The following is a 20,000-nucleotide window of genomic DNA, read 5'->3' as shown; positions in this document are numbered from 1 at the left end:
AATAGAGGGATCGAGTTCCGGAACCAAGAGGTTATGGTGAAGCTGTACAAAACTCTGGTGCGGCCGCACTTGGAGTATTGTGTACAGTTCTGGTCACCGCATTATAAGAAGGATGTGGAAGCTTTGGAAAGGGTGCAGAGGAGATTTACTAGGATGTTGCCTGGTCTGGAGGGAAGGTCTTATGAGGAAAGGCTGAGGGACTTGAGGCTGTTTTCATTAGAGAGAAGAAGGTTGAGAGGTGACTTAATTGAAACATATAAAATAATCAGAGGGTGAGATAGGGTGGATAGGGAGAGCCTTTTTCCTAGGATGGTGACGGCGAGCACGACGGGGCATAGCTTTAAATTGAGGGGTGAAAGATATAGGACAGATGTCAGAGGTAGTTTCTTTACTCAGAGAGTAGTAAGGGAATGGAACGCTTTGCCTGCAACGGTAGTAGATTCGCCAACTTTAGGTACATTTAAGTCGTCATTGGGCAAGCATATGGACGTACATGGAATAGTGTAGGTTAGATGGGCTTGAGATCGGTATGACAGGTCGGCACAACATTGAGGGCTGAAGGGCCTGTACTGTGCTGTAATGTTCTATGTTCTATGTTCTATCAGCAAAAATGCAGTGAACCAAGGGCCAGAATTAGATTAAAGGTTTCTTTTCCTGTGGATGGAATCTCATCACCTTGGCCTGAACTTTTGCAAGTTTTGATAAACACCAGGAATTACTTACAATGTAACAATTACACATGAGTGCAGGAAGCAATGTATAATGTCGACAATAAACATCCAACGCATAATTCAACGCTTTTGTTGGCTTTAAGGCGACACAGCAGCAAACCTTCACACAACGTTGCACCTTTTGTTTCTGAGTCAGAAAGTCACAGGTTGACTAACACACATGAGATGATCTTAAACCCAGTGACTGCAAGGTGTGGGATTTGAAATCCTGCCTCAGGGTCGCTGTCCCATGTCCCCTGGGAGCCCGGACTGCACATACAGAGACATTACCACCAAGCCACCTCCTGTGCCCGCTGCAAGAATAGGGGCTTGGAAGCAATAAGGACCACAGATGCCGGAAGCCAGAGTCTATAGGTGTGAGGCTGGGAACATACAACAGGTCAGAAGGCATTCAAGGATCAGGCAAGTCAATGTTTCAGGCCGATAAGGATTTCAGCCCAAAATGTTGATTTACCTGCTCCTCAGGTGCTGACTGACCTGCTGTGCTTTTCCAGCCTCACATCTACAGACACAACAATCAGCCGTGGAGTGAACAATAGGTCAGAGCGTGGATTTGGAATTTAATGGGGTCTGGCTGAGCAAGAAAGGCCAGTGTAGGTCAGCAAGGAGAGTGGAGGTGGGTACTTTAGTGTTTGGAATGAGGTCAGTCAGGTGGGCATCATAGAATATGAGTTGGAGACAGTGAGTTTCATGATTGGGGCTATTAATCTAGGAACTGGCTCTGACCTGGTTGGGTCAGTGTTAGCCACAATGACATGTAAATGAAAGGTGACTTGGAGACAGGATACCAGCCTCTGTGGAGTTATTTCAGGCACGCTGAACTCGGCACAGGTTGGGATTTGCAGTAACTAGTTTGGATGGGATGGTATGATGAGATTCAGAGAGTGGCACAGTGGCTCAGTGGATAGCGCTGCTGCCTCACAGCACCAGGGACCCAGGTTCGATTCCAGCCTCAGGCAGCTGTATGTGTGGAATTTGCACATTCTCCCTGGGTCTGCGTGGGCTTCCTCCAGGAGCTCCGGTTTCTTTCCACAGTCCAAAGGTGTGCAGAGTGGGTGGATTGGCCATGCTAAATTACCCATTGTGTCCAGGGTAGGTGGGGTGGGTATGGGTATGGGTATAGAGTCGGGGGTGGTGGGCTAGGTCTAGTTGGAGCTGTTTGGAGGGTCAACACAGATTGAATGTGCCGAATGGCCTGTATCTGCACGAGAGGGGTTCCACATAAATCTTATGATAAGACCATTAGACATTGGAACAGAAGTAGGCCATTCAGCCCACTGTGTCTGCTCTGCCCTTAATAGGTTAAAAACCGATTTATCTCAGCCATGAACGAACTTAATTCTTTTTTTCAGTCTATCCTTAAAGCTCGCAATGGCAGCACATCTCTCTCTTTCTGCTCCTTAAATCCTTCTGCCTTTCCCCACCTGTTGGTAGCATGTTTTACCATCAGTTACAATGGGCTCAAGTGTCAAAATTCTGCTAAAAGGCATCAGAAGTCCCAAGACACTTTGCCAGAGTGTTATACAACATCGATAAGCACTGAGCCATGTAAGCGGTCAAAGAGATTGGGGCTAGTGAGCAAAGGAAAGAATGAGAGATTTACAGCAAGGGAGGAGGCTACAAAGGTAGGGAGGGAGTGACGAGACCGCAGTGTGATGTGAAAACCTTCCTCAACATTTGTGAGGGAAGTGAACCTTCTGTTGTGCTCTGGCCTTGTCCCAGATACTTATTTATATGAATGACTCTAACCATGCTGCCTCTGATGTGGCCTAACAGGCTTCTCGTATCTAACGCACCAGTCAGCACATGGTACTGCAGTTTGTGAACTGGCACACCATTACCTTCGAGGTGATGCTTATTTATGTATTTGCTGATTGCACAACCCTAAAGCCAAGCGCTCGTTTTCTCAGTTGAATGTGAGCAGTTGGCGCACTGTCTGCAGATAGGCCATTCCTCAGTTAACAAGCGGGTGAGGGGTTTGTCGCATTAGAGGCCATGGCAGGAGCCCTGGCTCTTCCTTGGGGGGACAATGCGCCAGTGTTGGTGTTGCGCCCCCTCCGATTCCCTTTTAGTGCCCAGGGGGAAACAATTAATCCAACCATCAGATTGAATTCCAAAAGAAAAATCCACATTCCCAATCCTCTCCAGTGCCCAGCAGACCCCTGGATTTTTGACAATAGGCTTCGGTTTCCCAATCTTTCAACGTAACGTTGAGAGCCTATATGTTACAACTTTGCCAGCGGCACCATCACTTGAAAAGGAATAGACAGAACTTGCAACAGTTACGAGTAAGGGCTGTTCCTAATTCTGCAGCACTTCACCGCGATAAGGGGCACACCTTTCGCATGGGCCAACATCACAAATGATACGGATTAGCCAGTCATACTGTGCCATGCCCATCCGAACTCCAGACGTTCCTGCAGTGCAGTAGAGACTGCACCACAATAAAGAATTCCCTGGCTTGGAGCTACATATCCCAGGAATTTTCTCTTAGAATATGCTGAAGGATGTGACAAAGTCCCATGGGTATCATTCTGATTTACCAGAACACGAAGGCAAGAGGTTGGATGTTTAATGCAGCTTCTCAAGGATCATAAACTGAGCAGGGACCTGAGGGAGAAATATAAGTAGAAGAGAAATATAAGTCGAGAGATAGAACATAGAACATAGAACAACACAGCGCAGAACAGGCCCTTCGGCCCTCCATGTTGCGCCGACCTGTGAACTAATCTAAGCCCATTCCCCTACACTATCCCATCATTATCCATATGCTTATCCAAGGACTGTTTAAATGCCCCTCATGTGGCTGAGTTAACTACATTGGCAGGCAGGGCATTCCATGCCCTTACCACTCTCTGAGTAAAGAACCCGCCTCTGACATATGTCTTAAATCTATCACCCCTCAATTTGTAGCTATGCCCCCTTGTACAAGCTGAAGTGATCATCCTCGGAAAAAGACTCTCACTGTCCACCCTATCTAATCCACTGATCATCTTGTACGTCTCTATTAAATCCCCTCTTAACCTCCTTCTCTCCAATGAGAACAGACCCAAGTTCCTCAGCCTTTCTTCCTAAGGCCTTCGCTCCAGACCAGGCAACATCCTGGTAAATCTCCTCTGCACCTGTTCCAACGATTCCACATCCTTCCTGTAATGGAGCGACCACGCAATATTCAAAGTGAAGCTGCACTAGCGTTTTGTAGAGTTGCAGCATGACATCACGTCTCCGGAACAAGATGTAAAGATCATATAGCTGATGTGAGTGGAGTGTCAGATGATGAGCCTCTGCAGGTGACCAAGAGTGTTAGATGATGTGTAAAGTGTTTATAAAGTTAATGTTAGTACTGTGCTGGCATGGATCAGGCACAGCCATGGGAATGCACAAAGGGTGACATCTCTTTCTTTCGGAGGAGGGTCCTGGCGGGTTCTTTCACCCCTCCCTGAGAGGGACAGGCTCATTATCAGCCTCACATCTCACCCAAGTGACTGCATTGGGAGTGTTGGCTTTGATCTTTTCTATGTGCTCAGTTCTCTAGAGCTGTGTATGAGCCCACAGACTCCTCACTCCAAGCGACAAGGGTGGCACAACCTCATGGTAACTGTGCACCTGCAGTTCCTCGGTGAAGACCTCCATCATGGTTTGGAGTAACCTTGCCATGGCGACCTCTGTAAGACAGGTCAGATCATCGCCATGAATACTACTGTCATAAGTGTGAACACCACCCACCATGTACAGGGCAGACGCCCATGTGACTCAGTCAATGTTGTCTATCTCATACCCTGCAGGCAAGGATGCCCCAAGGCATGTTATATTGGCGAGACCATGCAGACGCTATGACAATGGATGAATGGACACCGTGCAATGGTCGCCAGACAGGAATGTTCCCTCCCACTCGGGGAACATTTCAGCGGTCAGGGACGTTCAGCCTCCAGTCTTCAGGTAAGCATCCTCCAAGGTGATACATAACAATGCAGAGTCACTGAGCAGAGGCTGAGAGTCAAGTTCCATCTCCATGAAGACAACCATTATCTTGGGTTCATGTCATGCTACAGGCGATCCCACCCCACTGTACAATATCTATAAAATCTTCCTTACTGTCCTGTTTTGACACCTTCACTTTGATAATTTATTATGATCTCTCTACCTTAATTTGGTTATACAGTTTAGAATTACTTATTACACACACACAACACACACACACACACACACACACACACACACACACACACACACACACACACACACACAATCTAATTCATGCGATGAATCAGTTCATCCAAGGTGTTTGTTTATTTGCAGATACATTCTATTTTGTTCAAAAAACAGACTATTTGTAGTCACGGTCAGTCAGTATGGCAACATAAAAAATTTAGCTTTTGGAACAAAACCAGCCTGATTCCATGTTAAAACCCTGTGACAGACTCTGAACAAAGCCTCACACCTACAATTCAGCATCTGACCCGAGATGCCACCTTTTGTACATTCCCATGGATCTGCCTGAGTGTCATGCCAGCACAGCACTAACATTGACTTTATAAACTCTTTGCACACTGTCTAACACTCTTGATCACCTGCAGAGACTCATCATTTGACACTCCACTCACAGCAGCTATATGATCTTTACATCTATCAGCCTATAAGCTCTGTGTCTGTGTGCTCTGCTCTCTCACTGCACCTGATGAAGGGGCTATGCTCTGAAAGCTTGTGTGATTTCACATAAAAGTGTTGGGCCTTAACCCGGTGTCGTGTGACTTGTAACTTTGTCCATCACTCATTCACTAGGGACCTGTTCAATCCCACCCTCAGGCAACTGTCTGTGTGGAGTTTGCACATTCTCCTCGTGTCTGCATGGGTTTACCTCCAGGTGATCCGGCTTCCTTCCCAAAATTGGGCAGGTTAGTTGGATTGGCTGTGCTAAATTGCCACATAGTGTCTAGGGGTGTGCAGTGTTGAGTGGGTTAGCCATGCTCAAAATTGCCCTGTAGTGCCAGGGATGTGCAGTGCAGGTGGGTTAGCCATTGTAAAACAAGAAACAAAAACAAAATTGCTGGAAAATCTCAGCGGGTCTGGCAACATCTGTGAAAGAGAAAACAGAGTTAATGTCTCAGGTCCAGTGACCCTTCCTCAGAACTGACGGTGGCTGGGAAAATGTCAGTTTCTCTGCAGAAAATAGGGAGGTGGGTGGGGTAGGGTGTAAACAATAGGATAGAGCCCAACGAGAGAGAAAGGCAGTTGGACAGACAAAGGAGTTGCTAACGACCAGGCTGGGAGGGACTGTTAGTGACTAACAGCAAGGGGTGTGTAGTGGCAGGCTATGTGGTAACAAGGCCTGGTGTGTGGGGTGGGGGAGCTGGGACATGGGAGAGTTTAGGCCCTAAAATTATTGAATTCAATATTGATTCCAGAGGGCAGTAGAGTCCCCGAGTGAAAAATGAGGTGTTGTTCCTCCAGCTTGCGTTGAGCTTCACTGGAACACTGTAGCAAGCCAGAGACAGAGATGTTGGCCAGGATGGCAACTAGCCATTGTAAAAGCCCACCATAGGGTTACAGGGATGGACTGGGAGGGCAGGGCTGCATGGGATGCCCTTGCAGACTCAATGCGCCAAATGGCTTCTTTCTACACTGTTGGCATTCTACGAATCACTTTATTGTATTAAGCACAGCCTCAGTGTGCAGATTCTAGGAGTGGTTGGGGTGAGCCAAACACGCACACTGCGAAGCCTCTTCTAAGGAGACTTTGAAGAAGTTACCCTCCTCCGTCCGGAAAGACCTCAGTGGATCTTTCTCCCACTGCAACTCTCTCATAATCTCCACTAAAACCAAAAGAACTGCAGATGCTGTAAATCAGGAACAAAAACAAAGTTGCTGGAAAAACTCAGCAGGTCTGGCAGCATCTCTGGAGGAGAAAACAGAGTTAATGTTTCAGGTTCGGTGACCCTTCCTCAGAACAGTTCTGAAGCAAACCAGGTACTCCACCCCCGCCTCTTTGATCTGTCTGTCTCCTCTCCACCTATCTTCTCCTCTATCCATCTTCTATCCGCCTACCCCTCTATCCATATTTACTTCAGAAACCCCTTCCCCTCCCCATTTATGAAGAAGCATCTAGGCCCAAAACATCAGCTTTCCTGCTCCTCTGATGCTGCTTGGTCTGCTGTGCTCATCCAGCTCAACACCTTGTTATCTCATATTCTCCAGCATCTGCAGTTCCTACTATCTCTCACACACAAGAGGGAATTCCTTTTTTTTCTTTCAGGGGATGGGGGTAAGACTGGCCAGCATTTATTGCCTGTCCCTAATTCCCCATAGGGCAGTTAAGAGTCAAGCACATTGCTGTGGGACTGGGATTACATGGTCCAGTATTAGTGCAGAGGCAGAAGCAACAATTCACCAGGAGAAATGGGGAATAGAGGCCAGTAACATCTCCTTCCTCCAATAAATCACTTGTCCTATAATCATCAGATAGAAGCAAACTCCACAACCGCATATTAGCATTATGAAGGATAATATACCTCTGGGAACACATTCCTTTAACAGGACCCCTCACAATAAAGCAATTCTACAGAACAGAGAGCAAATTACTTACAGCACCTCGTTTGATATGTTTGTAACAACAAGTTAATTTACAGCATTTGGCAGAATATGGAGCGGTGACATTTACAGGCTGTGGTTTCCAGCAGTTTATGAATGATGTGGTGTTGTAGCCAGCCCATTCTAACAATCAGTTAGCAAATTGCCAGGACAGAGAGCAAGAGCAGTTAAAGGCTGTCAGGGTGAAATAGAGAATAACATTCAGGTAAAATACAGTGGGTCTTGGAAATCTGAGATATAAATTTAAAAATGCTGCAAACACTCAGCAGAACAGGCAGTATCTGTGGAAAGAAAAAGAAATGAGATGTTGGATGAAAAGCTATCAATTTGAATTAGCATAACAAGGTGTAGAGCTGGATGAACACAGCAGGCCAAGCAGTATCAGAGGAGCAGGAAAGCTGATGGTTTGTGTCTAGGTCCTCCTCCCATTTCTGAAGAAGCACCTAGGCCTGAAACATCGGCATTCCTGCTCCTCTGATGCTGCTTGGCCTGCTGTGTTCATCCAGCTCTACACCTTGTTCTCTCAGCTTCTCCAGCATCTGCAGTTCCTACTATCTCTGAGTTAGTAACTCTCTTTCTCTCTCCACAGATACTGCCTTCGCTTCTGAGTATTTCCAGCATTGTTTGTTTTAATACAAATGTGTTTTACATGCATCTGTATGTGAGAGATACAGCAAACACCTTCTAGCATGTCATGCTTTTAGTGATCCAAGTTAGAATGGTGTATGAGACCTTTACACCCTTAGGTCATCTCACCATAGCAGAATTTGAGATTAATAAAAAATCAGAGTGTAATGATGACTGTGAATCTATTGTTGATTGTTGGAAAAACGCATCATTTCACTAATGTCCTTTAGGGAAGGAAATTGCCATCTTTCCCTGGTCTGGCCTACATGTGAGTCCAGGCCCACAGTAATGTAGTGACTCTGAACTGCCCTCTGGGCTATTAGGACCTACTCAGTGATGCCCACAATTCTGTGAATTAATATTTTAAAATCATCTATTTTTCTAATTCAGTAATGGGAATGTCTTCAGTAACGGGAACCCATCTTCCCCAGAACATTAGGCTGGATTTCTAGGGATTATGAATGCAGTAACATGCCAGAACACCATCTCTCCTTCCCCACCATACAGTGTGAATTTCTTAAAGCTACACACTGTCCTTGATACATTGCACTACTGGTTCCTGGAATAAGAAGCTGTAATAAATGCAGAGAATGCGGGACAAACTCAGCCAGTCTGGTTGTGGGGAGAGAAATAGAGACACATCGAGTTATAGAGACTTAGAGAGGTAGAGAAACAGATTCCTTTGGTCAAACTCGTCCATGCCATCCAAGTATCTTAAATTAATCTAGTCCCATTTGCTAGCACTTGGCCCGTATTCCTATGAATACCTCCAACTCATGCACCCATCCAGATTCCCTTTAAATGTTGTATTTGTACCCACCTCTACCAGTCCCTCTGGCAGCTCGTACCACTCACTGCATGAAAAAGTTGCCCCTAAGGTCCTTTAAGTCTTTCCCTACTCACCTTAAACCAAGAGCCCTTAGCTTTTGACTCCCCTACCCTGGGGAAAAGACCTTGACTATTCACCCTATTTATGCTGCTCATGATTTTATAAACCTCTACAATGTCACCCCTCAGCCTCCAACACTCCGGGGGAAATAGCCCTGGTCTATTTAGAAGGATGAGGAGGGATTAATTGAAACTTACACAATACTGAATGGCCTGGATGTTGGGAAGATGTCTCCATTGGTGGGAGAGACTAGGACCCGAGGGCACAGCCTTGGAGTAAAGGGAAGACCTTTAAAACAGAGATAAAGAGGAACTTCTTCAGCCAGAGAACCTATGGAATTCACTGGTACAGAAGGCTGTGGAGGCCAGGTCACTGAGTACATTTAAGACTGAGATAGATAGGTTCTTGATTATCAATGGAATCAAGGACTATGAGGAGAAAGCAGGAGAATGGGGTTGAGAAACCTATCAGCTACGATTGAACGGCAGAGCAGACTTGATGGGCTGAATAACTTAATTTCTGTTCCTATGTCTTGTGGTCTTATTCAGCCTCTCCCCATAGGTCAAACCCTCTAACCCTGGCATAATCCTTGTAAATGTTTTCTGAGCCATTTCAAGTTTCACAACAACTTTCCTCACAACAGAGTCCAGAGCCGAAGGCAGTGCTCCAAAACCAGCCTAACTAATGTCTGGTACAGCTGCAACACGGCCTCCCAACTCCTATACTCACGGCACTGGCCAATAAAGGCAAGCGTAGCAAATGCCTTCTTCACCACCCCATCTACCTGCAACTTAATGAATTGAGTCCATTTTGATCCTTGTTCAGTTCACATTAGTTTCTCTCAAATTCTCTGGGCTCATTTCAGGTTTTCAGCATCTGCAGTATCTTGCCTTTATTCAAAATTGAACCTATATTGTCGGCAGTTTAGAAGAATGAGAGGTGATCTTACTGAGATACACAAGAATGTGAAGAGGTTTGATCACTAAGTATTGACCGGTTGTTTTCCCCAGTTAGGAATCTCAGACATCGGGACACAGTCTCAGCGTAAGGTGTCTACCCTGTCTAGTCCTAATAGAGTTTTATAGTTTTCTATGTGATCCCCCTCATTTTCCAAACTCGAGCAAGTATAGCATTAACCAATCAAGCCTTTCTTCATCACCAGTCCCTCCATCCCGGGGATCAGTCTGGTAAACATTTGTTGCATTCCCTTCATATTCAGAACATCTTTCCTCAGGTAAGGAGACTAAACTGCAGACAGTACTCCAAGAACAAGGCCCTGGACAGTTCAAGTGAGGTCTGTGATTCACAGCAGGCAGCAGGAAGCCAGTATGGGGGAGACGACATAGTGCAGAGAATTGCAGAGACCAGAAAAAAAATAAACAAACCGTGATCCAATTAGGTGGAAAATAAATTGAAGAAATACACTAAAAACATTTCTGGTCATTATATGCTAATGATTACTTTCTCATTTAGACATGTCATTCTTCAAAACCAGTTTATAAAAGTGGCCTTATCAGCCACTTCTCTTAGAATCTCTATGGTTTGGAAGGAGGCCACTTGGCCCATTTAGTCTGCACCAACTCTCCCACCCAGACCCACACCCCAACCCTAAAGCCCCGCAGGTTCCATGGCTAACCCACCTATCCTGCACGTCCATGAACACTATGGGCAATTTAGCATGGCCAATCCGCCTAACCTGCATGTCTTTGGGCTGTGGGAGGAAAGTGGAGCTCCCAAAGGATGCAGAATGTGCAAATTCCACACAGACAGTCATCTGAGGGTGGAATCGAACCTGGGTCCCTGGCGCTGAAAGGCAACAGTGATGACCAATGAACCACCAGGTTTCTCCCCCACCTCCGCCCCCCCCCCCCTCCCCCCCCACCCTGGTTTGGTGCAGGCTAAGTGTAATCAGATAAATGGCCCTCAAACTAACAGAAAGGAGAGGGCAGCTGGTGGTGACAGGGTAGAAGGAACGCAAGGGTGGAAGGGTCCTATTTGTGATGGGAATGGGAAGTAGGGTGAGAGGGGATTGGGAGCAGGGCATGAGGCATGTGCTCGGTAGGGCACAAGGTGTGGGAAGTGTCGTAAGGTGGGGGTGAGGAAGAGAGCGCAATAAGGGCAGTGTGACAGCTGAAGGAGTAGTGTAGAGGCAATTGTGTGAGGGCAAGTTTCTAGTCGATCTGTGGCAACCCAGTGGGTGCTGTGCAAAATGCATGGCCATGTTTCACCTGCCATTTTTCATAAATCCATGAAACGCAAGAAGCAGAACTAGGCCATTCAGCCCATCGAGTCTGCTACACTATTCAATGAGATCATTGCTTATCTGATCATCCTCAACTCCACTTTCCAGAAATTGCTGGGAAAACTCAGCGGGTCTGGCAACTTCTGTGTGAAGAGAAAGTAGAATTAATGTTTTGGATCTGGTGACCCTTCTTCAGAGCTTTTCCCATACTCCTCAAATCCCTTATGGATTACAAATTTGTCTATCTCGGCTTTGAATTAAGTAGTGACCCAGCCTGTACACACGGCTGTGGTAAAGAATTCCACAGATTCACAACCCTCTGAAGGAAGACATTCCTTCTCATCTCTATCTTAAATAAGCAACCATTAATCTAATATTTTGCCCTGTGGTCCTAGACTCTCCCACAAGGGGAAACAGCCTTTCCACTTCTACCCTGTCAAGTTCTCTCCTACATGTTGCACTAGTAACTCTGCTTCAAGAGCTGAAAAACCACCTTGGTGCTATCTAAACGCAAGAACGGACTCTCCTTCCATTTTACTAACACAAGTCTCACTTCAGCTCTTGTAAAAGGTCCAACACCCTCGGCCCTTAAGCCAAGAGTAGTCACACGCTCGAGTTGTCGGTGTATTGGTGAATGCAAACTCTCCTGGACAATTGCGGATGCCGGATCAGCTCTCCAGGATCCCGGAGATGACTAGACTGAGCAGGAACCCTTACAAGCCGAGCTTTGAGGCACACGCAATCTACTCAAGGAACTCCCACGACGAGAGGTTTCCAATTTCACTTTCTCAGATTTACAGTGTACACTGCGTCCTGTACGCTGGCAGGTAAGCCAAAGGTCACCTTGATAGGGACATTTTTTTTGTTTCTGTCTTTGTTCGGTCACTTGTTCTGGGTACTCCGTGTTGTGGGCCTGTGATAAATCATGAGTGGCTCATAAACTGCCCTGTGAAAACCTCCTTTGGGGCAGGCCAGGATTTTGTGCTCCTCAGAGCTGAGGGAGAGCTGGCAGAAAAGCAGGCACGACTTTGTATGACCCTTCCACTAGATTACTTGTGAGCCCACCTCTCTGTTTGGGTGAATGAAGTAGAGCATTCGGTGGAAGGTGAGGAGAATGTGTTTAAAGGCCCCCTTTCCCTGACAGAAAACGACAAAGTGTCTTTTTAAACTTTTTTGCCAAGTTCTGCTTAATTCCGAGATGATGAGGTTATGTTTTGCGCACAGGTCTCTAACAGCCTGATTTCATTTGGGCTATTCCTCACATAATTAAATAGACACGTCTTTGCTTTCTGGCCATTCAGTCCATCGAGTCCACACTGACCCCTCCAAACAGCATCCTACCCAGATCCCCCCTATGCCTGTGAACCTGCATTTCCTATGGCTAACCCACCAAACCTGCGCACTACGCATAATTTAACATGGTCAATCCACCCCAGCTTGCACATGTTTGGACTGTGGGAGGAAACCGGAGGACCCAGAGGAAGTCCACGCAGACACGGGGAGAATGTGCAAACTCCACGCTAACAGTCGCCCAAGGGTGGAATCAAACCAGGGTCCCTGGTGCTGAGATGGAGCGATGTTAACCACTGGGCTATGAGGTTGCCCCCTCACACCCATCTCCTAGGTCAATTTTATTTTCTCCCTTCATGGGATGTGGTATCACCTTGTGCTCATCCCTAATTGCCCTCGGACTAAGTGTAATGCTCAGCCATTTCAGACAGCAGTTAACAGTCAACCCTTAATGTGGGTCTTGAGTGGCTTGTAGGCAGGATCGGATAAGAATGGCAGATTTCCTCCCCAAAAGGGCAGTAGTGAACCAGATGTGGTTTTGAAACAATTGGTGATAGTTTCATCGTCACCATCACTGGGGCTCGCTTCCAATTCCAGTTTTAATTCATCGAATTTAAACCCCACCTGCTATCAAGGCTCGATTTGAACACGAGGCCCCAGAATTTTGGCTGCCCTTTCAGTGACGTTCCTACTCCAGCACCTGTACCACCAACCTCCCCAGTCCAGTCCCCGGTATACCCCCTCAATCAATGTCACAATGGCAGATTATCAGGTAATAATCATGTTACTGTCCATAGGAGCCTGCTGTGAGCAATTGGGTGGCATCGCAACAGTGGGCTGCATTTCAAAAGCCCCTCATTGTCCGTAAAGTGCGTGGTGACATTTGGTGGTCATGAAAGGTGCCATGTAAATGCACATCTTTCCTTTGTACAGACTATCACATAAGAGGCTATGGTCGCCTTTCTTTGTTTTTGTCGCAACACTTTAGGCTCTGGTCAAACTTTAGCAAGGAAATACAATTCTCAACCACCACACACCCTCAGTTAGCGAAGGGATGTTGAGGAGTTGGGGGCGGTCCAGAAAAGCTTCATTACAGTGATACCACGGTTCAGGAATTCCAGTTTTGTCAAGGAGTTAAAGACGCAGAGTGCATCCTGTTTAGAGCAGAGAATTCTCCCCATCTACAAAGTAGGGGAGAAAAGCTTCTTAGTCCTGCTCCTATGATGCTGCTTGGCCTGCTGCATTCATCCAGCTCGACACCTTGTTATCTCGGATTCTCCAGCATCGGCAGTTCCTACTATCTCTTAAACAATTATCATTGCTTATTACCAGGAATGGTGCAGAATGTTGGGCCAACAGGAAGAAGTAGACGGGCAAAGGATCATGGAAACATAGACATTAGGAGCAGCAGCAGGCCATTCTGCCCTTCAAGACTGATCCTACTCAATGTGATCATGGCCGATCATCCAGTGCAGTCCCCTGTTCAACAGCCACGTTGTTCCATTATCCACTTTTCACAAATGACTCAAAGACTGAACCTTTTAACATTTATTTTTCTTTAGAGCCCACTTTTCATTTCTAATCTGTGAATATGCCTGTTGTGTGACTGAATCCTTTCATATTTTGTGATTAATAAACTTTGTCCTTTTGTTTGTGCGAGAAAGCTTGCTAAGTTGCTTCCTTTTAAAACTCATGTCCATTTGAGTCTGAGATGCAGTTCCTATAAGGAACCAGGGTAAGGGTCTGGTGAGTGTGATTGTCTGGCCCGGATTCCAAAGGCCCTGGATTCAGTGGCACCGATGTTGGCTTTCCGCAGCAGTGGAGAATGTGAGTCCCTGTCCATTCTTCAAAGATGGACTTTGTCTTAATTTTTTTATTTTATTTTATGATATCATTGAATGCCCTACCATCAACATCCTGGCGACAATCATTGACCAGAAACTCAACTGGACTCACCATATATACACAGCGGCTTCAAGAACAGGTCAGAAGCTGGGAATTCTGCAGAGAGTAACTCAGCTCCTGACTCCTCAAAGCCTGTCCACCATCAACAAGTCAAAAGTCAGGAATGTGATGAGATACTCCCCACTTGCCTGGATGGGTGCAGCTCCAACAACACAAGAGAAGCTTGACACCATCCAGAACATAGCAGCCCGCTTGATTGGCACCACATTCACAAGCATTCACTCCCTCCACCACCGACGCTCAGTAGCAGCAGTTTGTACTATCTACAAGGTGCACTGCAGAAATTCACTAAAGATCTTCAGACAGCACCTTCCAAACCCATAACCACTTCCATCTAGAAGGACAAGGGCAATATACAATACACAATACGAAAGCCTTTTATTGTCACCTGAACTCCTTTGTAGTGCATTGAAAAATTTTTACAATGTCTGTCTTATGGTGACATCTTAAGTACAACTACTCAGGTACAATTCATGGATACAGCAGAGGAACAAGAGTAGTTGCGTAATTACACAGTTGAAAACACGTTAAAAATAGGAAAATATGAAGGGGCTAACATTACAGAGTTCTAAGGTAAGGGCTATGCCCTCACACAGGTCTCTGTCCAGGACTAGCTGCCTGCACACTACTCCGGGCTCACAGCCCACTGTTACTACGGGCTCACAGCCCACTGCTACTCCGGGCTCACAGCCCACTTCTGCTCCAGGCTCACAGCCCTCTGCTACTCCAGGCTCACAGCTCACTGTGGTTCCGGGCTCACAGCCCACTGCTACTCCAGGTTCACAGCCCACTTCTGCTCCGAGCTCACAGCCCACTTCTGTTCCAGGCTCACAGCCCACTGCTGCTCTGGGGCTCACAGCCCACTTCTGCTCCAGGCTCACAGCCCACTGTTACTCTGTGCTCACGGCCCACTTCTGCTCCGGGCTCGCAGCCCACTGTTACTCCGTGCTCACAGCCCACTGCTGCTCCGGGCTCGCAGCCCACTGTTACTCCGTGCTCACAGCCCACTGCTGCTCTGGGGCTCACAGCCCACTTCTGCTCCAGGCTCACGGCCCACTGCCGCTCCGGGCTCACGGCCCACTTCTGCTCTGGGCTCAGAGCCCACTTCTGCTCCGAGCTCACAGCTCACTGCTACTCCAGGCTCACAGCCCACTTCTGCTCCAGGCTCACAGCCCACTGCTGTTCCAGGCTCACAGCCCACTTCTGCTCCGGGCTCACAGCCCACTTCTGCTCCGGGCTCACAGCCCACTGCTACTCCAGGCTCACAGCTCACTGCTGTTCCGGGCTCACAGCCCACTTCTGCTCCGGGCTCACAGCCCACTTCTGCTCCGGACTCACAGCCCTCTGCTACTCCAGGCTCACAGCTCACTGTGGTTCCGGGCTCACAGCCCACTGCTACTCCAGATTCACAGCCCACTTCTGCTCCGAGCTCACAGCCCACTTCTGTTCCAGGCTCACAGCCCACTGCTGCTCTGGGGCTCACAGCCCACTTCTGCTCCAGGCTCACGGCCCACTGCCGCTCCGGACTCACGGCCCACTTCTGCTCCAGGCTCACAGCCCACTGTTACTCCGGGCTCACAGCCCACTGCTGTTCTGGGCTCACAGCCCACTGTTACTCCGTGCTCACAGCCCACTGCTGCTCCGGGCTCGCAGCCCACTGTTACTCCGTGCTCACAGCCCACTGCTGCTCTGGGGCTCACAGCCCACTTCTGCTCCAGGCTCACGGCCCACTGCCGCTCCGGGCTCACGGCCCACTTCTGCTCTGGGCTCAGAGCCCACTTCTGCTCCGAGCTCACAGCTCACTGCTACTCCAGTCTCACAGCCCACTTCTGCTCCGGACTCACAGCCCACTTCTGCTCCGGACTCACAGCCCACTTCTGCTCCAGGCTCACAGCCCACTTCTGCTCCAGGCTCACAGCCCACTGCTGCTCCGGACTCACAGCCCACTTCTGCTCCAGGTTCACAGCTCAGGTCATCTGGGTACTCCGTGTTGTGGGCCTGTGATAAATCATGAGTGGCTCATAAACTGCCCTGTGAAAACCTCCTTTGGGGCAGGCCAGGATTTTGTGCTCCTCAGAGCTGAGGGAGAGCTGGCAGAAAAGCAGGCACGACTTTGTATGATCCTTCCACTAGATTACTTGTGAGCCCACCTCTCTGTTTGGGTGAATGAAGCAGAGCATTAGGTGGAAGGTGAAGAGAATGTGTTTGAAGGCCCCCTTCCCTGACTGAGAAAATGACAAAGTGCTGCTCCGGGCTCACATCTCAGGTGCTGCTGCAGGGCTTACTGTTTGCAATGCTCTGGGGTTCACGGGGCTGGCCTGCAGGGCCCAGAGGATAGGGTCAAGCTGCCCCTGTTGGTTTCACTGTGGAACACAGCCCACGTTCCCTTCTGTCTGCTGTGGGACTTGGCCCCCTCAACTTACAACTCCAGTCTCCAGGGCAGGTGGGAGGGAAGAAAGGGAAACTGCAAAAAGGAGAGGAAAAAAAAGAGGGAAGAAAGGTAAAGACACTGATGAGCAGAGGGGCTCCGACCGGAGCATCACACTCTGCCACCATCTTAAAGATATATGGAGTGCCACCCCCTCCAAGCCCCTCACCATCCTGACTTGGAAATATATTGCCGCTCTTTCACTGTGTGGGTCAACCCACAGCAGGAGGGCTGCAGGAGCTCAAGAAGGCAGCTCACCACCACCTTTTCAAGAGGGTAACTAGGGACGGGCCAGAAATGTTGTCCCATCAGCGATACCACAAGTGAGTTGAAAACAAAATATAATTTCTGTTATGAATGTAAGGGCTGCAGTGTGACAGCATAAACAGTTTTCACTACCTTTTGTTTGTGAACGCACAAGTGACAATAAATTACCATTCAATCCTATTGTTGTGACCAACTGAAGGAGCAGATGAATACCGGAGGGGAACCAGGTCACCATGTACCTTAGCAATTCCCAATACCCCATCTGGATCTAGCAAAGTCAAGGAATCCTGCCCAGGATCTGGTCACAGCAGCAGCATCAACATATCCAAGGGAAAGCCGACACTAGTGCACAATGGAGAAGAGGCTACAGAAATAAGCGAAAGCAGACAGCTTCTACAGGAAATGTGATAGTGATAATGGGAACTGCAGATGCTGGAGAATCCAAGATAATAAAATGTGAGGCTGGATGAACACAGCAGGCCCAGCAGCATCTCAGGAGCACAAAAGCTGACGTTTCGGGCCTAGACCCTTCATCAGAGGGTCTAGGCCTGAAACGTCAGCTTTTGTGCTCCTGAGATGCTGCTGGGCCTGCTGTGTTCATCCAGCCTCACATTTTATTATCTTGGATTCTACAGGAAAGCTTTGATTTGACTTGATTGGTTTTATTGTCACGGGTACTGAAATACAGTAAAAAGTTTTGTTTGTGGGTGCGTACAGGCAGATCACAGCAAGCAAAGGACGTACAGGTTAAAAAGACTTAGAGGCATACAGGTTACATTGCAGGTTACAGAATTTGGGGCTAGAGCCCACACAATAGTCTGATAATGGCCAGAAAGAAGCTGTGTGTGTGTTCAGGCTTCTGTATTTTCTGGTTGTGGTTGTGGGGGATCATTCCTGAGTTGTGGTGGGTCTTTAATGATGTTGGCCGCCTTTCCGCAGCAGTGAGCCACATGAATGGAGTCCATGGATGGACCCTCTCTGATGAAGGGTCTAGGCCCGAAACATCAGCTTTTGTGCTCCTGAGATGCTGCTTGGCCTGCTGTGTTCATCCAGCCTCACATTTTGTTATCCATGGATGGAAGGATGGTTTTTGTGATGGTCTGGACAGTGCACACCACCTTCTGTAGTTTCTTATGCTCCTGCGTAGAACAGTTACCATACCAGGCTGTTATGCACCCAGGCAGTTTGCTTTCAGTGGTGCGTCTGTAGGAGTTGGTGGGCGTCCTTATGGACGGGCCAGATTTCCTGAGCTGCCTGAGGAAGGAGGCATTGTTGTGCCTTCTTGACCATCACATTTACGTGGGAAATGCAGGACAGTTCATCAGTTATCGTCACTCTGAGGAACGTGGTGCTCTTCACTCTCTCAACCTCAGTTCCATTGACGTAGATGGGGGCGTGTTCGCCTCCTTTCTTTCTGAAGTCAATGATCAGTTCTTTAGTTTTGCTGACATGAAGAGACAGATCGTTTTCATTGCACCATGTTACCAAGCCCTCTATCTCCCTTCTGTATTTTGACTGGTCATCATTCGATATCCGTCCCACTGCAGTGATGTCATCGGCAAACTTGTAGATGGCGTTCATTCGTTTGAAGATGGCAACACAGTTGTAGGTGTACAGGGAGTACAGTAAGGGGCTGAGAGCACATCTTTGGGGGAGCTCTGGTGTTGAGTGTTATTGTGGAGGAGGTGCAGTTATCCATCCTCACCGATTGCAGCCTGTGGGTCTGAAATCCGAGGATCCCGTTGCAGAGGGTGGAGTCGAGACCAAGATCACAGAGTTTAGAGATCAGTCTGGAGGGATAAGGGTGTTGAAGGTGGAGCTGTAGTCAATGAGCAGGAATCTGACGTAGGTGTCCTTGTTATCCAGATGTTCCAGGGATGAGTGCAGAGCTAGGGATATGGAATCCTCTGTGGATCTGTTATGCCAGTCAGCAAATTGTAGGGGATCGAGGCAGGTTGGGAGACTGGAGTTGATGTGGGCCATGACCAGCCTCTCAAAGCACTTCATGATTATTGAGGCCAGAGCCACTGGGCAATTAAGACACATTTCATGTGTTTCCTTAGGTACTGAGAGGATGATGGTCTTCTTGAAGCAGGTGAGGGCTTCGGCTTAGAGGACCGAGAAGCTGAAGATTTCAGTGAATACCTCCATCAGTTGATCCACACAGGATCTGAGTGCTCTTGCTGGAAAAACTCAACAGGTCTGGCAGCATCTTTGGAGAGAAAAACAGAATTAATGTGTTGGGTCCAGTGACCCTTTTGTCCAGTAATTTCTGTTTTCCAGCATCTGCAGTTCTTTGATTATTTTTTGTTTGGGCCTTTACTGTTATTACTTCTATGCTCCACGTAAGCCAACTTTATTTCATTTTGCCAACATTTTATACAATACGTCTCTCAATTACTCACTTCCAATCAACCCAAACTAAGCAGGTCTTTTTGGACGGGGGATCATTTCAAATTTCCTCTGCCTTTTGTGTGAAGAAATGCTTTCTGGGTTCACAGTTGCAAGATAAGGGCTTGCCCATTGAAGCTAAACGTGGTGAAATTGCTTCCCACAGCGGGTTGTCAGTCTTTGGAAACACTTGTCCTCAAGAGACAGTGGGAAGAGTCTTTGGAGGTAGATTCAGTACTACCAGTTCTGAGGAAGAGTCACCGGACCCGAAACGTTAACTGTTTTTCCCTTCACAGATGCTGCCAGACCTGCTGATCTTCTCCAGCAGCTTTGTTTTGCCCCTGATTTGCAGCATCAGCAGTTCTTTCAGTTTTTAATTTGGCCTCTATGCTCTCTTCACATTCAGCATAACATGTTGAATCCCCTTAAAAATGGCATTCTTGCAACTCGTTCTGCTGAGCACAAAATGAAAAGCATCAACAAAATCGAGTCTTTTTCCAGCAACATGTAAGTTCAATGTTATTGAATGACTAATGGTGTAGAAATTTATTGCAGATATAATGAATATTTGGCAGTTAAGTA

The sequence above is a fragment of the Stegostoma tigrinum genome, chromosome 9 (assembly GCF_030684315.1).
Source record: "Stegostoma tigrinum isolate sSteTig4 chromosome 9, sSteTig4.hap1, whole genome shotgun sequence".
Taxonomy (NCBI): Eukaryota; Metazoa; Chordata; class Chondrichthyes; order Orectolobiformes; family Stegostomatidae; genus Stegostoma; species Stegostoma tigrinum.
Note: the sequence above shows the minus strand (reverse complement) of the source record.